The following is a 22,837-nucleotide window of genomic DNA, read 5'->3' as shown; positions in this document are numbered from 1 at the left end:
TCCCTCCAATAGATTTTTAGACAGAAAACCCAGTTTCTGAAATCCCATTCTATTCCTAGGATAAGTAACACAACTGATTTAAACAACTTCAACTTAGGCGAAGAGGGATGCATGGACAGAAAAACAATAAACCTCTGGAAAGAAAATGTTTTTCATAAAATAGAGGACTTCCTGGCCGGTAATAGGTGGAAGACATAGGATCAAATTGCCAGCCAAGTGAGCCATTCTCATTCCGTTCTGAAATGGTCCTTTTTTATGTTGAATCCAATACTCAGAGAGCTGGATATAGGAAATCTCTATTTTAAGGAAAATATCTCTACAGCACTGAATAACAAAACTCAAAAAAAGAAGAGTATTTGGATCAAAATATTAAAAGAGGACAAGAAGCAGGAATCCTCGAGAAAGATTATTGAGAGGTGGAAAAAAAGGGAGGATCTTGAAATCAATCAACAAATTTGGGATAAAATAAACAAATTTAATAAAACAATTTTCCGCTGCGCTAATTTTAAACGCATGCAATTTTATAATAAATGGCTGATTTACAGAACTCCCTCTTATCTCCACAATATCTTTCCTCTTGTTGCCGATAAATGTTTCCGATGTGAGGAAAAAGGGACTTGGAAACACATTGTATGGGAATGTCCTAAAATCCAACCGCTATGGAGGGAAATTAAAAAATATCTCTCCTCTCGGCATGGAAGGCTAAATTAATACGATAACAGGGCAGGGAAAGAAAATATGCGCTTAGATCAGGGGCGCTCAAAAAATATGACAAGTTCTGGAGTGTTTTCGAACTGTAAAAGATACCTTCATAATCACTAGTCTGCCTATATGCACTTTTAAGCACTTCTGCACTTTACAGTTACTTTTTGCACTTTATAATTATGTCATGGACACTCGATCGCTGATTATTTATGTATAACCATATACCATGTATTGTACTAAAGCTTTTTACAAATGTATTCTGTAATGCTGATCTTGTTTTTATGAACTCTCAATAAAAATAATATTAAAATAAAACTATAGATTCTGACTCGGTTGAGTTAAAGGTTATCAGGTTTAGGTTTTAGGATCATTAGTGGGTGGAGAATGTTGCTTACCAATAGTCTACCAGTGACTGACGAATTACTGCATTCAATTCAATGGCCAGATTTATCTTTTTGTGCACTTGACTGTGAATTGGGAGCAGCAGGTAATGGTGAGATTAGGCGGAGGAGCACTTGCGACTCAGATACAGTATGACACAGTGATCACACTCAGTAAACTCAATGTCCGGAACAATCTCATGGCTTGTGATCACAAGGGCCTGACTCCAAGGAATGAGTCTTGAGATGAAACTTGAAAAGTGCATGCAGCCACTCATGTTACCCAATAAATAAACATTTACTGATGACTCAATTTGTGCAAAGTGCCTTAAGCATGCATAGTCTGTCAGCGGGTGCAGGGAGTTCTTCAAAGTGCTTCTGTAAAATTGCCTCCTTAACAAACCGCCTGACTTTTTAACTACCACTTTCAAACTGTTACTCATCTCAAACCTGCTTCTATTAGGCTCACTGGAAAGTATTTGAGTCCATAAAGACACCCACCCAGAGATTGGATGAAACAAGCTATAATTCCACATAATACAATTTGTGGCAGAGATCAGGATTTCAATCTTTCTAGTTAGACGTGAAACTACTTTGAGCTCCTTCTGAGCCACACCAGGTAAGACCAGCAAGTTGGTAGCCACCGCCAAATCACCACACTGAAGATAGTTTGTCTGCATCTGAGTTTTTGGGAGTGCATTCTGTCTGAAAGAGATATGTTTGTAGGTGAAGCTCTTTACAAATACACATGTTATGTTATGGTATGTTATGGTATGTTATGTTACCATCGACAGTGGCTCCCGACACACCCACAACAAGGACACCATCAGACTGGAGACAAAGAAGTGTAAAAAAAAGAAAAAGAAGACCTTTTCTGTCTATGCACCCAACATATATTGCAACATCCCACAACCATCAGTACAGCCCCAATGCTGCTCCCATGTAAGGAAGAGATGAAGAGGCACCCTTTTGAAGAACACTACAGCACAATACATTAACATATCACAAATCAGCTACCTCTCTCATCACTCTTTGACATTATGGTTGTCTTTGATCCTGTTCAGTTCTCTGCTAACAGTAGGCTAGGTTTGTAATGAGCAAACACCACATACATATATAATAATTCATATATTATAGATCTATTCAAAGGGACTGATTGGAGGTATGTCAGAATCTCACCAGGTGGATTGTTTTTATAGAGAAAATATTGCCGGGAGGCTTGGGAGGGGCAGAAGTCAAACTCTTTTTAAACAGGGTGTATGACAGGCAAATGCAAGGTGGAGGAGGAAGAGGTGTCATCTGCTGGTGGGTACTCTGCCTTGGTATTAGTACTATTTGCTTCAACCTGTGGGAGTTTCAAAGAAGGTGAGTTTAGATAAAGGTTTGGGTGTTAGCTGGCTCCTTTTGTCATAGTGTTGGTGTCTTTACAAACACACACATAGAAACGCATCTCACACACCATATACCTACACATCAGGCACATTACCATATGTTTAACAGACAAACTCACATGCCGACATACTGATACACAAAGACTGCCATACATGCAGTCACACATACAAATTCATAACCACAGATGCAAAGTCATGTACACAGTCATATATAGATAAACACACAAAGTGTGGTGTGCCAGGTTGATAATGTCTTTTTATCCATACACCCTCATGTTTACTGTCAAAATTCACTTCTTTGAATCTGCAAGTTTTCATAAAAGATGCATTGAATGTGTAACTGTATTTACTACTTAGTACTTTTTCACCATAACTGTGTAACTTACACATTAGGAAAACCTTAAGCAAAGGTAGGGAGTAGGAGGATCAGTGTGTGCTTTGTCTTGAAAATTTGTGAACACCCACACAGTTGTGGGCTTGTCTAGAGTCACACATTCTTTTCCAACTATTTCCTTTCCCAGTGTTGGTCAGAATTTCAGTCCAGCAAAATGATAGGAGTGAATGTTTTCTTCCAAGATGGAGGATAGAATGGCCAAAAACATCGTGAGGAATGTAGGGGGAGATTTTCCATGGAGAAAAATGTTTCCCTGTGGAGAAAATAAATTGAAATATTTGCAATTGCAGAGCACGGCTTTCGTCCTTTAGTGTATAGTTGTTCTGATTGTGCATTGTGGAAACAGCAACTCTTAAAAATGTTAGATGACTTTGACAAAATTATTAACAGTCAATCTGAACATACCATGAGAAAATAATAACAAGGAATCAATTGAACTAAATATTTTGCCAATTATTACAGTAATAAAGCAGTCAACTTTTGGGGCGGGATTTACTAACTTTTTGTGTTATGGTCGGTGGTGGCACAGTTTTTAGCGCATTCACAATGCAAACTGCTAATCGAGATTTACAAAGACATGCAAGGGCCACATTCCTTCTCCTTCCATGGCTTTGTAAAAAATTACATACAAAGACGATGTGTTCTGCATCAGGTGGGCATTACATGGGTGGAATGTAGACATTATATGGGTGGAATAGGTAGACATTAGTGGGTGGAAGATGTAAGGTCTCTTGCACCCACTTATCTATGTTGACCCAAACCCAAATTGACTAAAGGTATTAAATCTGTGTTTGAACCAAAATGGTGCGCCTTACCGTGATGAGGTTTAACAAGGAGAAAATATCCTAATTTCTCCTTGCTAATTCCTCTTGCCATGTGTGCCACATTCTACAGCACTCATAGAGAGGGGAATATACCTCAATGGATTGTTTTTACATAGGAAGGTATCCCTTTCTGCACGAAAACAATCTTGTTCGTAGCACAAGCATCTTGCACAATGGCACAAAGGAGCCTGCATGGGTGCCAGGCTGCCTGAAGTGAACACGTGCGATGAGGAAGCAGAAGTGCAGTATAACCTGGTAGTTAGGGGGCATTTCTGTTCTCTCCCTTTAACACTTTGTATTGCTAGGAAGATTAGTAAATCAAGGTTTTGATGTGTATCAACGCAAGAGCTTTGGACTAAGAGGGTTTCTACAATACCTGAACACTAATGTCATTAGATAGTTTAACAGCAATATATCTTATGTTTAGACAAACTACTTACAGTAACCATTAATGATTTCAAAGTATTCACTATTGGTCTAATAATCACTGGTCTTGTTTCCTATGAATTCTTTACAATGCAGTAAATATGATCACACTGACTTTTTTAAGGGTAAACTAAATGACCTATCATCTTACTTCTCAGTCCTGTACCTATCTTATACTATTCTATTCCCCAGATGTTTATAGTGTATGGTTTCCCAAGTGAGCTTCCCAGAGCTATCAGTACTATGAGGAGTTAGAAGACTACAAATTGGAAAGGGGAATGACTCAGGGAAAAATATGAGTTTTTTAGTTTTTTTCTAAAACTCATGTAGTTGACTTCTATTCTCTGGTCGATAGCTAATGCATTCCAGAGTTTACTTCACAGAAATTTAAGAGAGCTGCCTCCACTTCTGACTCTCTTGACCCTGGAAACAGCAAAAAGACAGAGGGTGTTGGACCGAAGGTCCTTGTTGATCCGGTGAGAAGTGCCCAACTGGCGGACAATATGTGGGCTCCCTTTGTTGTCTGCCTGGTGTATAATTCAAAGAGCCATTGTTTTTTGGCATATATGGGCTGCCAGTGAAGAGTTTTATCTACTGCACATGCTAATTGTGACTATAGATTGCTCAGTTGTGTTTGTGCAGCAGAGTTCTGAATAATGTGTAATCTCTTGATGACCCCCAGTTGGCTACCTACGTAGAATGAGGTGCCATGGTCAAGTTGAGAAAGGATCAGACCTTGGATCAGTGTTCTTCGAGCCTTCATCAGGAGCCATTTCAGAGCCTTCCGTCGGGTTCTCAGGAGGCCAAAGCAGCTGCAAGCCATGTTTTTCACTTGAATTACACAGAGAGATGCTTATCCAGCATAATCCCTACGCTCTTGACTTCCAATATGGGAGTCAGATGTTCTCCCAGGGAGTGGCAGTTTATTTAGTCCCAGAGTGTTGGATTTTTACCAACTGTCATGGCCTTTGTTATTTCCCAATTCAATGTCAATTCAGTTAGCTGCACTCCAGCTGGATACCTTCTCTAGGCAACTAGCAAGTCTCATATAGGTGGAGGAGTCTGTATCAGGGGAGAGTGAGACAATTACCTGTATGTTGGCTGCATACAATACCACCTTAAAGCCCAAGGAACAGATGATATCAGAAAGGTGGCAGAAATACAGATTGAAAAAATTGAGCTCATGGAACAGTCCTTAGGAGCCCCACATACCAGCATATATCTGGCTGAGCTGGAAGGCCTCTCACTCACTTTGAAGCAACACTTTTCCAGAAATGATGCAAAACATGTTAAGGTATTCCCCATAATGCTTCTTCCAGACGATGGAGTAGAATAGGATAGGAGACAGTATCAAATGCAACACTTAGGTCTAAAAGGATCAGCACTGCTGAGCTCCCTGGTCAAGGACAAGTTTAAGATCTTCAGTGGCTATGAGCAGGGCTGTTTCTTTGCTGCAACCCAAGTAGAATCCTGGGAATAGGTGTGGCACAGCGGCCAGGGCGACTGACGCCGGACGATGGGGATCACGGTTCGATACCCGGCACCAGTGGCAGGGTTCTGTCCAGCACCATGTGACTCTGGCCAATACCTTGATTAATCTTACCAACAGCCCCCAGCGCCAGAATGCCTACGGGTAGCTGTGCGCTTTACAAATACTGGATTTATTTATTTATTTTTGGGTTGGGTGAAGTATATTATTAGCTTCAAATAACTCCATAAGCTGTCTATTTATCATTTTCGCTAGAATCCTACTGACCCCCGGAAGAAGCGATATACAATCTAAATTCCCTGCTACCTCATGGTCCAGGCAGGTTTTTTAAGTAGCATTTTTTCAGAATGCTGCTATTTTTTATAAACAGATTATATAATTCTGTCAAAGTGACAACACCACATCTCCCCCTTTCAATAGGATGTCTATTGGAGTAGGTTCAAATTGCAAACCTGATTTAACTGAACTCACCGCAGCAATAACATCCTCTTTGACCATCTGGGGGAATGTAAAAGCTCCAATTTAATGTTAGTAATTGTGAGTCTGCCTACTGTGTTATCATCATGGACTACCAATCCTGAAAATGTGTCCTAGATGCTCCTTAAAGTATGGCACATGCAATTCACAGTGCTCTTCAGATGGGGGGATATCACCTCAGGTTGTCAGGTTTTAAGCAGGAGTTTACAATTGTATACATTTCTTTGGAGGAGTTGGAAGATTGCTCTATCCTCTTCTCAAACTCATTTATTCAGTGATGCTTTATGGACCTGCTGAAACATATGTTTATAGTTACTTCTCCACTTTCTTTCACATTGTTTGCAAGGAAGACACGCTACCCCAGGCAGTGCTGGTATTCCTTTTTAAACACTAAAACTGTGATTTTAATTCACTCGCTTTCCTTTTAAACTTGATATGTTATATTAATGGTGATAACCTGCACTTCGCCATGCATACTCACAAGCACACTAAAGCTTTCTCTTGGCTGGTCCTGCCCTCCATCACCGCTCTCTCCAACGCGATCAGGGGTGTCAGCTGCTGCACAGCAGGGCTGATTGGTGGGGAGGGGCCAGGGGTCACGAAAGGCATAAAGACAGCATGCTGGAGTGGACGCGCGCCCGAACAGGTCCAAGGGCCAGGAACCCTGGCCAATTCCAGTCATATTCAGGCAATTAATTACGAGCTCTAGGTTCTAGATCCAGCCCCCTAAAACCAGAAACAGTAAACATACTCCAGAGAGAAAGACTCCTTATCTCACAGTGGAGGGAGACACCTAGCTCTACACCTACACACCCCCCCCCCCCCAGGTAATTACAACCCTGGTGGCAGTAATAAGATGAAACTCCTCAAACATAGTAATCATGGTAGTATACCGCCCGCCTAATTGCCCACTGCTTTTCATGGACCTACTTACCAAATGTGTCACCAACCTCTTCTCACCTTACCAACAACTTCCGGTGGTAGGAGATCTCAACTAGGACCAACAACCCAGAGGGTCACAGGCAAAACAGTTAGAGGACACGCTCACCACTCTTGGTTTTAAACAGCTAGTAACAACCCCTACGCATGAGAAGGGGCACACCCTGGACCAGGTTTGGGCAACTTTCCCATATGTGAACCTAGTAAATACTACCCCTGTGTATGGTCAGGTCATCAATCTGCTACTCCCCCGAGCTAAGAGAGATTTACGCCCGCCACCCAACTGGAAACTAGTACGAAATTGGAATAATATTGAGGGTCCCAATTTAGAGAGAACGCTTTGAGAAAACACCGTAAGGAGGCCAGAGACAGCTGATATTGAAGAGTGGACTGAATTCATCTCCAGCCAGATATCATCTTCCATTAATAAATTAGCCCCAGTCACGAAAAAAAAAATATGGAAACAAGGGCAAGGGTGCGCCTTGGTTCACGGAGGAGTTCTGGGCTTTGAATCGCATGCTTCACCACCACGAAAGACAGTGGCCTAAAGTTTATGAGCCACAGGCCCTTGTCGATTACAGAGCAAAAGTCTCCACTTATAAAAAAGCGATTCTTAGTAGGAAAGCCGAATATTATGAAAATAGGATCTCAGTGGCAACTAACAAACAAAAAGAAACATTTAAAATGCTCAAGGAACTGAGCCAAAAACAGTCACTGGATACACAGTCCAGCCAAGAACAATGCAATAATGTCTTATCCTTCTTCTCCTATAAAGTACAAAATATCCTGACTGACATTGACAAAGCACCTTTTAAGAAACTCCTCAATAAGGAGGTGGATACTAGGGGAAACTCTCAAACTAGAGACTATGTGACGCATTGCAACCAAAATCAAATCTGGCTCACCCACTGATCCTTGCCCTCCTGGGATTTTTAAACTTGATTTTCCAGAGAAATGCTCGTTATGATGAACCTCTCGCTGAAAACTGGGAAGGTCCCCAGGTACACGGTCAACCAATCTCAACTCCTGGAAAGAAGAAAAAAAGACATTGGTATTGGATGGATTATTTAATTCCTGACAGACCGCACCCATAAAAATCAAATGGGCGACTGGGTATCAGAGAGGGGGCCAATTCCCTGTGGAGTCTCACAGGGGTTGGCACTGTCTCCTCTCCTGTTTAACATATACCTCAGACCTTTGATAAAGGATCTTGCCTTGATTCACTGTCAGGTATTTAACTTTGCGGAAGACACAAAATCATTCTACAAAGGTCAACTCCCGTGTGAAAGACGTACTGCGATTTGTGGTAAATTGGAAGATAGCCAATTTACGCAAGATCAATCTGGACAAAACAGAGGTGCTGGCCGTCACCAATGATAGCAACGCTTGGAACTCCCACTACTGGCCACATGAGCTTGGTGATACTCCAGCCCCAGTTCTGGTGGTAAATAGACTTGGAATCAAAATAGCTGCCAAATTTTTATTGGCCAACCAAGTCTCCACTGTGTTCAGAACTTGTGTGAGCCTACTCAGGCAATTGAGGAGACTCTCCCCCATCCTTTCCTTCTCAACCATGAGGACAGTGGTGGCCACCCAGATCTTGGCCCGGCTTGACTATGAGAACTCGCTCTAAATCGGACTACCTGACTCACTGCAGTGCAAACTCCAGGTGGTGATGAATGACACCGCCAGGCTACTTTCCAAGCTACCTAGGTGCACTTGTGCCTCACCCCTACTGCAAAAACTGCACTGGCTGACCATTAAGCAGACGACCATATTCAAAGGCCTCTGCATTACACACAAGGCCCTATTTGGACAGGCACTCAATTACATCAAGGAACACTTGGAGAAATACGCCCCCTGTCGCTCCCTAAGGTCCTCCACGGAGGGCCTTCTATAATGCCCTTGATTCAACTACACCACTAAAGGGGGTCGAGCCTTCTCAGTCCTTATGCCACAACTTTGGAACAGGCTGCTTGGTCAGCTTTGCTCTGAAAGCTGCCTCCTTCCATTCAGGAAGAAATGTAAGACTCTATTATTTACAGAAGCCTGGGCATAACACTCCCCTCCGTGATTCAACTCTCTCCTGGAACTTTTGTGGATCTACTTGAAACGCTTAGAGACATACAGGTATTAAGTGCTCTACAAGTCAAAATTAACATAACAAAAATTAACATAACTTTCCTTTTCAATTTGTTATGTTTTTTTCCTGTGGTTGTTTTTTTACTGGTTTTCAGTGGAATTAATTCATTTATGGCTTTATTAATCCTAATAAATAATTTAAAAAATATAAATAGGATGTAGAGGCCTCTTGATAGTGTGTAAGATTTGGGACTGACTTGTGCAAGGCCACCTTCAAGATGGCCATATCTGGTTTGTTCAATTGCTGAGCAGTTTAAAATACATGATTTTAGTGATGGTACTGACCATGTCATGAGTGATGTAATAAGTGAGGTCATAAGCAATACATTGCTGGAGCTAAAGTTAGCTCAGGTAACTATAAATGCTGAATATCTCTGGTTTTGCACGAGTGAAACCTGAGCCTAACTATAACATCTCAGTAACCTTTGGCTTATTCAGGGGAAATTCTAAGGATTACCGCCCGATCATCAGAGTAGCTGCACCGGAACTAGGATGGAGCTGGCCGGATAGCCCTTTGAATAACATCAGCAACAGCGCTTTATGCACAAAGCATTAAGCATGTTTGCACATTTAAGCCCCAAGTAAAAGCATCTACAGGTTAATCTTCGGTCATTCTTGCACAAAGCAATTAATGTTGATGCAGCACTATGCACTTTAAACTTGCACCGATTTGCCTTCCCTTATTCTGTAGTCAAGACTCTGACAAGGGGGGTAACTCTATGTCATGAACTGCTGCTAAACCTCCACAAATAAAAATGAACAGGACTATGGGTCACCAGGCCGGGGAAGTGTATCTTATCTGTATTTTTAATGTGTGTTCTGAACTGTGGCTATCAGCCTTGTAAATTGATGTTTTACTGTTTATAAGAGATGGTTAATTTTTGTAAAGGTTTAATAAACTGTACAATAAACACATTACTTACTTACTAAGGATTTGTAAGTGCTAATTCCTAACTATAACATCCCTGTTACCTTTGCTGTTTTAAGTGAATTTTTATGTTTTTTAAGTAGTAGTTGAGTTTGCAGAGTGGTGGAGAAAGGGGACTGGGTCTCCAAATAGCTCTTATGAATCCAACTGTGTAGGACTTCCAGTAGGGTACCTTGGCACTGAGGTACCCTCAATAGCCCAGGGGACTTCGCCCCTGCTAATAATGAATCAGGAGGCACTTTTGCAGAGTGGTAGGGAAAGGGGGTGTGCCTCCTGCCAGGTCTCAGCAATCCTACTGTGTGGGACTTACTGGATGTAACAGGAGGGGTAGGTGGACCCCAATGACCTCCAGTAAGTGCCACTCTGCAGGAGTGTTGAGAAGTCGTCAGAGGCCATGCCCCTTTCTCTACCACTCTGAAAACACACCTTGTGGCACACTACTATTTGGAGAATTTGTAATGCTCTTGCTATTGAAAGCAGAGCAGGGTTTGTTACGGCGTCTCCTGCCAAACTTCAATGTCCTTTGGGTAGGCACCTCTGGACATTGCTGGAGCTGGCCCTGGGTGTGGCAATCCCCAGGACCATATAGGGCTCCAGGAGGGGGTTGCATAGCCCCCTCCGTTCATTTCATTTTCCCTGTTGAGGTGGCAGTCCCAAGGGCTGTGGAAAAGTCGCACAGCCCCCACCATCAATGTGCCAAAAGCCCCAGGTAGGTGTTGTCCCAAAGTTGCAGGGGGCCATGCAGCCCCCACAAAAATGTAATTTAAAGTCCCCAGGAAGTAGCAGTCACTGAGGCAGTGAAAGGTCCCTGCAGTCCCCCCCATACTTTAAAAAAGCTCGGGTGTCAATCCCTGGGACACGGGGGTCTGTGTGGCCCTCTATTGATGAAAGTTAAAGCCCCAGTTAAGTGGAAGGCCCCGGAGCTGGGGGTATGCACAGCCTCCCTGCATTATTACATGTAAAGCCCCAGGGATGTGGCAGTCCCCAGGGCCTAAAGAATGGCTAAAAAGCCAAATAAAAAGCCCAGTCGAGGTGATGTCCCCAGAGATCGGGGTGCTGTGCAGGCACCCCTGCATAAAACATAACGAAAACCCCAGGAATTTGGTGGTCACCGAGATTTAAATAACCCATTGGAGGGTGCCCCAGGTGTACCCTTCTTTATTTTTAACATGCCTCCAGGATTTAGCCCACCAGGGGGCTTTTTTTTAAAAAGAAGCGAGGGAGCCCTGTGTAATTTTTTTTCTCCAATTTGCCACATATTTGCAGATCCATCAGCAAATCCATGGCAAAATCGAAAGAAAATGCGTTTACACTAGGGGTGGTTCTCTGTGGGACCCCCCACTATATCTTGAGGGTCAAGGTATTCCTACCTGCCCCTTCTCTTTAATTTTATTTTCTAGGCATGGGCTTCATGCCGAGACCTAATATGGCTGCCAACACTTCCCTGTTAAAGTGTTGGTAGCCTTTGTTTTTTTTTAGTGTACAGGTTACAGGGAAGTTATAGTTGGGCTCAGGTTTCACTCATATCAAACCAGTGAAATTTAGCAGTTCTAGTTAGCTGAGCTAACTGTAACTCGCACCCAGTAATGCACTGCTTATGACCTCACATATTACATCACCCATGACATGGTCAGTGACATCATTGATGACACCTCAAATGACATTACTCATGACAGCACTCATAACATCATCCACAAAATCACTAACTGTAGCATCTCTTCCACCTTTGAATTTCAAGTGCTTTGCTATGGTTTTTTTAAGTACTAATGGCGTTTGCAGAGTGGTAGACAAAGGATGCTGAGCCTTTGATCAGCTCTCTGTAATCCTGCTGTGGAGGACTTAAAGGAAGTACCAGGAGGGATTCTTGGCCCTCAAGGTCCCTCATCATGTTTGCAAAGTGGCGGAGAAAGGGGGCATGACCTCTGAAGACCTCTTAGCCATCCTGCAGGGTGGGACATACTGGAGGTAACAGGAAGGGTTGTATGCCCCCAAGGACCACCAACAGCAAAGGGGACTTCATCCCCCAACTAGTAGCGCCCTAGGAGACATGTTTGCAAACAGGTAGAGAAAGGAGATGGCCACAAAGACCTCTCAGCAAGAGGTAACAAGAAGGGTTGTTCAGCCCCAAGGACCCTCTGGAACCTGGGGGTTTCATTCTCCAACCAGCAGTGTGCCAGGAGGTGGTTTGCAAAGTGGTGGAGAAAGAGTGCATGTCCTGCGAAGAACTCTCAGTATTCCCAAAGTGTGGTGCTTCTTGGAGGTAACAGGAGGACTTGTTCTCCCACAAGGACCCTTTAGGCACAATGAGATGTCATCCCCCAACCAGGAGGTACATTTGCAACATAGTGGAGAATGGGGGCGGGGCCTCCGGCATCTTGCCAGTCTTTTTTATTTTTTTATTTTGGGATGGAGCCATGGGGCTACCCTTCCCGGGAACAATTATTGCCCTAGGGACCCCTTTCTCCAAGGCCAGGCCTATTTAGAATGGTAACTGGAGGCCATACAGCCCACCTCCCAGGGCCTATTCTGTCCTCAGGGTCCCATCGCCAGGGGACCATCCTCTATTTTTAAAATTTAGAAAAGAAACATTATGGGTCCAATTTCGGCCCAGGGACCCCATCCTTTGAAGCCCAGCCTCTAGTTTTAGTGCCCAGGTCCCAACCAGCGCTCCCAGATACATTGTTAGGGACCGCGGTGACTACCAGCTTCCCATGTCCCACGGAAGCCAACTTTGCTTTTGGACAGAGGGAACTGCTAAACATGATGCTCCTTCTGCCCAAAATCAATTCTGCCCTGCTTTCAGCAAGAAAGAACATTTCTAATGCTCTCGATTGCTGAAAGCAGCCCTTTGCCCCCCTCCTTGATTTGAGAAATGCCCCGGGGTCTTGTCGACCCAGGGGCCTATAATGAAAAAGGAGCAGGAGCCCACTATCTCCTTTGTTTTACATTTTCAGTGGAAGGCGCAGATCCAGCGCGAATCCCGCCAATTTTTTAAAAAAATGTTTGGGCTGTAACTGTGTCTAAATTTGCTAAGGATACTACATGTCATATGGAAAATGTTCCAATGGAAACTACATCCTATATATATATATATATATATATATAATATATATATTACCTACTGGCGTTCGCCAGTAGGTATATATAGTTAGAATTTTTTCCCTATGGGACTTTTGAAAATTCTATGTCTAATAACTTTGGCGTTTGTGGATGGAATCGGCTGAAATTTTCAGGAAAATGGCACATTTTGTTTCTGAGCAGCCCCTGAAAATTTGGTGGGGTTTCGTCAAGGGGGGGCTGAGAAAAAAGGGGGGTCCCAAAACGCGTTTTTTGCATTGAGTTTTCCATAGGGCGGTTGGACTCACTTTTAGCTCGAACGGCTGAATGGATTTGCACGAAACTTGGCAAAATTGTAGGGACTGTTAGCCCGATGTGCCTTTGCTAGGTCTCAATATATGTGCTCCAGTAGTTTTTGAGAAATTAACGTTCAAACCAAGATATATATCTGTAACAGCGCTCTGGGCAGCGATCCGGTCCGCTTACTTTTCGCTTATCGGAACTTTGCGCGCAGAAAGCTGATTGGCTCTCCGGTGTCTGTCAACATTCTAAACAGTCCGGAGCGGACGCCATCTTGTCTCTCGGTAGGATCGAGAGAGAAGAAGAGGTGGAAAACGAAGGGGGAATTTAATGAAAGGGGGCAAGGTATCCCCCTCTTGACCCCCTAGGAATGTTGTTGGGGTTATTAAAGGGTCCCGTGGGGAAAATAAAAAAAAAATGATTTTTCACGGTAGAAGCGCGGCCGCGAACTGGTAGCGAAACGGGAATTCGCCATTTTGTGCTTCGTAAATTAAATTACTAGTTATAAGTGGGTACGGGAGACGTATCCTAATCCCCTATGTTTCCTGAGGGTGGGTGAGGAGGCTGATATATGTTGATACATCTCTTCCAGCGGCTGTGCGTGAGCTTTTTTTTTTTTTTTGCTGCGTGACAGTCCGGAGCGGCCGCCATCTTGTCTCTCGGTAGGATCGAGAGAGAAGAAAAGGTGAAAAACTAAGGGGGAATTTAATGAAAGGGGGCAAGGTATCCCCCTCTTGACCCCCTAGGAATGTTGTTGGGGTTATTAAAGGGTCCCGTGGGGAAAATAAAAAAAAAATGATTTTTCACGGTAGAAGCGCTTCACGGGCCGCGAACTGGGCCGCAAACTGGTAGCGAAACGGGAATTCGCCATTTTGTGCTTCGTTAATTAAAGTACTAGGTATAAGGGGGTGCGGGAGACATATCCTAATCCCCTATGTTTCCTGAGGGTGGCTGAGGAGGCTGATATATGTTGATATATCTCTTCCAGCGGCTGCGCCATCTTGCCTTTTTTCGAATGCCACAATTTTGTCGTGCACGGCAGCCATTTTAGATGCCAGGCTGGTCCCAGGCTATCACCTACCCCTGCGGATGTAGTTTATGGCCCCAGCTGTAGAGAATTCAGACATGCCAATTCTCCTGATTCAGGCGTGTGAGTACTGATTTCAGTGCTAGTCTCCCGCCTCCCGATTTCTGCAAGCAAAAACCCGGGGGCATATTACTAACAACTAGCGATAATTTTTGTCTATAACTTGTTTAGAGACAAAAATTATCGCCGCACATCGGCGATTTTTATCGCAGATAAACCTTGCTATTATCGCAGAAAAGTCAGCGATATTCATGTATTATCGACCTAATGCTCTTAGCCATGTTATCCACCTCCCATTGGATAACATGGCTAAGAACTGCTCAGGGCAGGTGTTAGATTTTGGAGATATTCGCGCTTAGCGCGAATATCTCCAAAAGTTGGTAATAGAAGGTAGCGATGTTAGGGACTGTTTCCAGTCGCTAACATCTTGGCACGCCACTTTGCATGTCATTAGTGATAAGTATCACTGACATGCAAAGCCGGGCCCAAGATGTTCGCTATCTCCTTTTAGGTGTCACTAACTGGTGTTAGCGACAGCTTGATAATAGGGAAATAATTTTATCTCCGCTTTCATGGTTTTTAAAGCCAAAAAAGCGGAGATAAACCCCCTTGATAATATGCCCCACGATTCCTTGGGGGTTTCAGCTGACAGGGCTTGGTATTGTGTTACATGGTAATTTTTCCATGAAACGTCAGAGGGTCGATGTAGGGGTTCTAGAAGAGGTGATAAACCATTTAAGCCTCATGAACAAGCGCATGGTCTTTTAAAGATTTGTGAAGTACTCGGGGCGGCGGTGTGTGTGTGCCCTCTTTCAGGAGCGGGCGGGGGGGCACTGCCAGCAACTTGCCAGGTCAGGTAGTGTTCAACACGTGCATCACCCTTTCTCTGCCTGCTATTGCGCTCCATGCTTCGGAAAGGTAAGAAAAAGAACGTGCATTTGAGTTTGAAATGTCCGATCCTGCAGCAGCACACTTCCAAAGCCCACCCATGACAATAACCCGATTCAAGGCCCCATTCACCCGTTTTTCAAAAAATAGATAACACTCCAACAAAGTAAGGTTATAAAACTTTATTAACTTTTAACGATAATGAACAGAACAAAAACTAAAAACATTTAAACATTTATTAACACAAAAAGCAACAATGGTTAGAAGCTGTCTTTTGTGCGAATAGTCCCAAGGCAGCACAACGTGCAGAGTTCTGGACGGCACCCAGGTGATGTCGCCTGGGTGCCGCACTGGTTTAGGGATCCTACAATGCTGCTCCGAAAATTGGCGTGGGGCGTCCCGGGTGGGGCGGGGGGAGGCCTCGTCAGTAGCGGTCTGTTGTGCGAATAGTCCCAAGGCAGCACAACGTGCAGAGTTCTGGACGGCACCCAGGTGATGTCGCCTGGGTGCCGCACTGGTTTAGGGATCCTACAATGCAGCACAGAAAAACAGCGTGGGGCGTCCCGGGTGGTGCGGGGGGAGGCCTCGTCAGTAGCGGTCTGTGTCCAGTGTCACATGGCTGACACAACATGTACGACAGGCACCCAGGTGATGTCCAGTAAACTGCCGCACTGGTTTTGGTATCCTACAATGCTGCTCCGAAAATTGGCGTGCGGCGGCCCGGGGGGGGGGGGGGGGGGAGGCGGCGTGAACGGGCCTCCCCAGGTGGCGGCCATCTAGCTGAGTTGCGCTCGCTCTTGCGGCCACAGCGTCTCGCTCACCATGTTGTGGAGTTGCTCCCACTCTTGCAGTGCAGCGATAGGCGGCTGCCACATGGCTGTCAAAATGGCGGACGGCTCTTCGGTTTTGGGCCTGGTCCACTGAAATGGCCCTGGGACACCTTGGAAGTCGGACGCTTGCCTGCTAGGGCTTGGGCTCCATTCTCGAAAAGCGTCCCCTCAGCCGTGAAGATTGTATAAAAGTCTTGGGGGCCCCCGACTCCCGCAGGCTTCCGGTGGGGAGCGGCTGCCATGATTGCTCGCGGAATGACCACGACGGAGCCACGAGATGGTGGTGCTCTCATGCTGACGCCAGCTTCAGTCTGAATGATCCAGAAACAAGGTGGGGCTTTCATCGTTTGGGAAAAAAAAATGTTCTAAACCAATGAAAAGTGTTATTTTTAGGTCATATGACCAAGCCTTCCATCTTTAGGAAACCAAAAGTAAAATGAACCAATGAAAAGTTTTATAAACAAGTCACATGACCTGTTATGCGACATAGGGCTACAAAAAGCGTAGAAAATCCGTTGGCACGTGAGGCGGCGTCAGTAGCGGACCGATGTGCGAATAGGCCGAAGGCAGCACAACGCGCCGAGATCCGGATGGCACCGAGGTGGTGTCCAGCAAATTGCCGCACTGGTGTGGCCATCCTACAATGCTGCGCCGAAAGACGGCGTGTCCAGCTGAATTGCGGTCACTGTTGCGGTACAGTGACTCGAACGCGCCGAGATCCGGATGGCGCCGAGGTGGTGTCCAGCAAATTGCCGTACTGGTGTGGCCATCCTACAATGCTGCGCCGAAAGACGGCGTGTTCAGCTGAGTTCCGGTCACTCTTCCGGCACAGTGACTCGAACGCGCTGAGATCCGGATGGCACCGAGGTGGTGTCCAGCAAGTGGCTACACTGGTGTGGCCATCCTACAATGCTGCGCCGGAAGTCGGCGTGGGGTGCCCCGTTGGCTTATGAGGTGATGTCAGTAGTGGACTGATGTGTGAATAGGTCGGAACCAGCACAAGGCGCCAAGATCCGAATGGCAAGTCCTGGATGTTGAGTGCCTCAGTTGAGATTTCTGAGCAGTGCTTGTAGAACTGTCTGAAGCTTATTTGCACCTGCTGCAGCTTCACTAGGTCCGGCGGAACTTGTTGCCTTTTCCTTTCTGCTTCTTTTCCTACAATGCGTTTCTTCTGAAGACACGACCAGGTCCCTGAATGTGTGCAGGGGGACGCTATTGAATGAATGAACGCGCCGAGATCTGGATGGCACCGAGGTGGTGTCCAGCAAATTGCCGCACTGGTGTGGCCATCCTACAATGCTGCGCCGAAAGTCGGCGTGGGGTGCCCCGTTGGTTTATGAGGTGATGTCAGTAGCGGACCGATGTGTGAATAGGTCGGAACCAGCACAAGGCGCCCTGCACTGTTGAGCCTTTTTCAATGTCTGTTTTTTGTTCTTTCCCCTCCATCAAAAACAAAACAAAAATACAAGGCGCCAAGATCCGAATGGCAAGTCCTGGATGTTGAGTGCCTCAGTTGAGAGTTCTGAGCAGTGCTTGTAAGACTGTCTGAAGCTTATTTGCACCTGCTGCAGCTTCACTAGGTCCGGCGGAACTTTTTTCCTTTTCCTTTCTGCTTCTTTTCCTACAATGCGTTTCATCTGAAGACACGACCAGGTCCCTGAATGTGTGCAGGGGGACGCTATTGATTGAATGAAAATGGCGGCTTGACACAAAGCTGACTCAAGCGTTACTGTTGGTGCTATACAGACAAAAATTGGTTTTCAGTTTGTACATTCTTCAGGTTTTTTTTTCCATCCAAGTCTGATTGAGAGTTTGTAGAAAAATGGCTTCAGATTTTCCACATACTACTCTTCAACATTCTTCCTAAATGTAACAATGTGAAACTCACTAGGAGAACGGCTGTTTCTGTTTCCTTTCAAAATGCTGCCACCAATATTTTCTGAATGGAAGACATCATCTTGTAACATAAAGGGCCGAAAGGGGTTCTGGTCTGGCCGATGGTTGGTGGAGACATTTTGACTATATCTTGGACCTGCCCGGCCTCGCCCAAAATGGCGCCGGTATAAATGGGACTCGTAACTCTTTGCCCGCAAATGTATATCTAGAAAATGTTATTGTAAGTGGCCCTGTCGTATTTTAATTACAAAATGTACGTCCACCGATACCGCAACTGTTAGACACCTTTGTTCTTGTCACCTAATGGCCCGCTCGTTACGTTCTTCTACAGTGTAAATGTCTCCTCATCATATACGATTTGAGTTTGCTCCGTGGCCGGCCCACGTGGTTATAGGCCCGTATTTGTATACTGACATTTTCACAATAAAGGTTTTTAAAACAAAACACGGTAGTAGTATTTTCATTTGTAAAGTTTTTACTTTTAGTGACTGTTTTCGAATCAGTAAAAGGCAAGTGAAATAAAGCAGTCCAATTACATGACGGATAAAAGGTATAATATGTAGGAACGCAGTAAAGATAAATGGTCAAGGGCAGTTGTGTTTTTCATGTCTGCAACATAAAGTGATCGATAAGAATCTGATAATCAGGCGTATCGGCGACTAAGACAGCAGGCCGAATCTCTTTTACTCAACGGCTCCGTCATGGAAGGAAGAAACGCCCTTTTTCTCGAAAAAGGAATATATTTTACTTGCAAGACAGTTGTAAATTTTCCGGGAAAGTACATTAGCCTGGAATATTATAACATATGTTTGAAAAAAAAATATTGTTCGAAAATAATAAAAAGCGTAATTTTTAGGTCATATGACCAAGCTTTTCATCATTAAATTAACAAAAGTAAAATGAACCAATGAAAAGTTTTATTAACAAGTCACATGACCTGTTATGCTTACGTTACGCGCTGCGCGCCGCGCCTCGGATCACTTCCGGGTGCGCTAACGCGGCGTGTCATAAAACGCATTACGCGACAACGTAGGTCAAGAATATAGTCTAAATGTCTCCACCAACCAGCGTTCAGAACACAACCCCTTTCAGCAGTCCAAAAAGTTCTGTTAAATGACAACAGAGGGGACAGGCAACAAGAACCATCAGTCAAAGAGGGGACGGCAAGTTCTTCTCTTCCGGGTCATGTTGGGGCGCTACCGGAACTGATCGAATTGGTAGTCTACAGTGTTTCTGGATGTTTCAGACTAAAGCTGGCGTCAGCATGAGACCACTACCATCTCGTAGCTCCGTCGTGGCCATTCCACGAGCAATCATGGCAGCCGCTCCCCACCAGAAGCCTGCGGGAGTCGGAGGCCCCCAAGACTTTTGTAGAATCTTCACGGCTGAGGGGACGCTTTTCGAGAATGGGATCCAAGCCCTAGCAGACAAGCGTCCGAGTTCCAAGGTGTCCCAGGGCCATTTTAGTGGACCAGGCCCAAAACCGAAGAGCCGGCCGCCATTTTGAGAGTCCTGTGGCAGCCGCCTATCGCTGCACCGCAAGAGCGGGCGCATCTCAACTACATGGTGAGCGAGACGCTGTAGTCGCAAGAGCGGGCGGAAAACAGCTGAATGGCGGAAGAGGCACAGTGTAGCAAAAGCGGGCGGAATGGCAACTAAAACGATAAAGGGGCGCCTCACTACAGCTTGTCTTCAGGTCAAACGGATTGTGGGACAAGGTCCAGAATTGAAGAGTCATCAAAAGGCAAAAAGTACCGCCGGACCCCGGGAGCCGGCCGCCTATGTCGGGGGCGATCTCAGGCTACACCAGTGCTATAAGACTTGGGGAGGGTGTCGGAGCCAAGCGTCTTCTCCGAGTCCATGGCCATCACAGCGCCCCTCAGGGGCCTCCGTCAAGCTGTTTAGGAAGGTAACATATCATATTGTTTTCTAATGCAGTCAGGTCCACAAACGACACTCACTTACTTTGAGAATAGTGAAGCTGCAGTAGGTGGAAATAAGCTTCAGACAGTGTTACAAGCGCTGCTCAGAACTCTTAACTATGGCACCCAACATCCAGAACTTATGCTATTTGAGAATGGTAGTGACATCGAAGCATCTCAGGGACCAAAACCATTAACGTACTTTCACGTATGAAAATCTTACTTGGGGAGGGGGCAGGAGCGAAGCGCCCCCTCCCAGTCAGCGCCACCACACCGTATGTTGAAAATCTGAAGCCATCGTTCTACAAAGTCAACCAAACTTGGATTGAAAAATCTAGAAAAATGTACAAACTGAAAACCAGTTTTGGTCTGCATAGCATCAGTAACAACGCTTGAGTCAGCTTTGTGTCAAGCCGCCATTTTGATTCAACAAAGCACAGGCATTGAAAAAGGCTGAAATTCAGAACTCTAAACTATGGCACCCAACATCCAGGAGCTTGCTATCCGGATCTTGGAGCCTTGTGCTGTTTTCGATCTATTCACACATCGGTCCACTACTGACATCATCTTATAAACCAACGTTATGTAAATAGTTTTTTAATAAAATGTTTTACCCTGTTTCTTTGCTGGTGTGTTGTCTATATTTTTAATATTTGCATAGGGTTTGTCATTATTTTGTGCGGGATGGGTGATGGAGCCGAGCTGTCTTGCAGCCCTCATGGTGTGGAGCTCAGTTCATCTCACTATTTTCGTATTTCTCAAGAAGGGTTGTTCCTAATATTTCTATTTTAGCGAGGTCAAAAAGAGATCCAATTAGTGGCCTACTGATTTTGCTCGATTACTTTTATTTTTTTACACGATTTTTCACTATCTGCAAAGACTAAACAGAGTATTGCGACTTTGTGCTTGTTTGTAAATAGAGAATGATCCAAAGAGAACCAATTCTAAAACAGTAAATGCTTGGACAACAATCAATCAAATGGAGAGACAAGGAGGTACGACGGATTACAACGGGGGTAAAGGCCTGCGTTAACTACCCTTCTGTATCTGCAAAGAGAGAGTACTACTAAGGCAAAAGAGGGGAGGGGGGGGGGGGCAGCGTTCAAAGCACATCAGCGTGCATAAATACGAAAATGTTTTTATCTATCACGTACTTGACATTTTAAAGCTTTTCATATTTGCTATTAAAAAACCAATGAAATTCACAGAAAAAACCATAGGTTATAGTGGATATATAGTTAGGAATTTGCATTTACAAAACCTTGAAAATTCAATGAAAAAACCATAGGTTATAGGCCATATATAGTTAGGAATTAGCATTTACAAAACCTTATTTTACTCGCATAAAACCATTGAAATTCCATATATAGTTAGCTAACTATAAGCGCTAACTATATATCGCGCACCCGCAATCCACTGCTGATGATGTCACATATTACATCATTCATGACATGGTCAGTGACATCACTGATGACATCACTGATGACATCTCAAATGACATCACTGATGACAACTCAAATGATATCAATGATGACATCTCAAATGACATCACTGATGACATCACTGATGACAACTCAAATGACATCACTGATGACATCTCATTTGTCATCACTGATCACATCACTCATGTGATAATACAATGAACCTCTTCAGACTCTAATATAACCTTACATACACTCAGTATAAACAGACACTCACAGACTGTCACTCATCCATGGACTTACTCACACACCTAGTCAGTCATGCAAAGAATCAATCACACCTCCATTTCCTCAACTATACAGTTATACACATCTTACTTATTCAAACATATAATAACACATATTTACTCTCTTATATAATCCCTGATACAAGCTCACAGTGATCGATACAGCCACTCACACATTCACTGGCTCTTATGTTCAGTTATTTATATATCTCAACTCTCACATGTATTGTGTTTTACATACGTACTTACTTGCACATGTAGCAATGAGAAATCCATTCACTCACCAACACACCCATGCACAGTCAACCGCCCATATAGCTGTTTCCACATGCACTCTTGAACTCATACTCCTAGTGAATCAACTGCTTACACATCTATGCACAGAGTCACGCACCTCCCAGCCACCCACACACACACTCAGCCTCCCATTCAAATATTTGGGCAACCAATCAATAACCCATATGGCCACTCTTATAGCTACTGATCAACACATGCAGCAGCTTACACAACAACAAACATACTGATGCACGAATTAAGACAGTTTAGTCACTAACCCATATACTCAGTGAGACACATTTAATCACTCACTCATACAGTCAGTCATGCACCTACTAAATTCTTCATCCAGACACTTATACATCCACTCATTCTTCAATATGTGAAACATATTTAAACTTTACAGACACATACAATCACTGGATGTTGTGATCAGTGATGTCATCAGTGATGTCATTTGAGATGTCATCAGTGATGTCATCAGTGATGTCACTGACCATGTCATGAATGATGTAATATGTGACATCATCAGCAGTGGATTGCGGGTGCGCGATATATAGTTAGCGCTTATAGTTAGCTAACTATATATGGAATTTCAATGGTTTTATGCGAGTAAAATAAGGTTTTGTAAATGCTAATTCCTAACTATATATGGCCTATAACCTATGGTTTTTTCATTGAATATATATATATATATATATATATATATATATATATATATATATATATATATATATATATATATATATATATATATATATATATATATATATATCTA

General features: G+C 44.1%; 1 pseudogene across 2 annotated transcripts in view; it reads left to right on the top strand.

The window, feature by feature from the left end:
• Positions 1-2,364: 2,364 nt before the first annotated feature.
• The window catches only part of LOC147700841 (epidermal differentiation-specific protein pseudogene), a 170,978-nt pseudogene continuing 150,505 nt past the window's right edge, over positions 2,365-22,837 (top strand). Inside the window, exon 1 of one of the 2 annotated variants that reach the window (XR_015297412.1) lies at positions 2,365-2,450. The product of XR_015297412.1 is annotated as an epidermal differentiation-specific protein pseudogene, transcript variant X1 (transcript). The remainder of the gene's footprint in view (positions 2,451-22,837) is intronic. The other variant, XR_015297413.1, reaches the window with a different exon arrangement.

The sequence above is a fragment of the Lissotriton vulgaris genome, chromosome 7 (genome assembly GCF_964263255.1).
Source record: "Lissotriton vulgaris chromosome 7, aLisVul1.2, whole genome shotgun sequence".
NCBI lineage: Eukaryota > Metazoa > Chordata > Amphibia > Caudata > Salamandridae > Lissotriton > Lissotriton vulgaris.
Note: the sequence above shows the minus strand (reverse complement) of the source record. Positions and strands in the feature narration are given on the sequence as shown.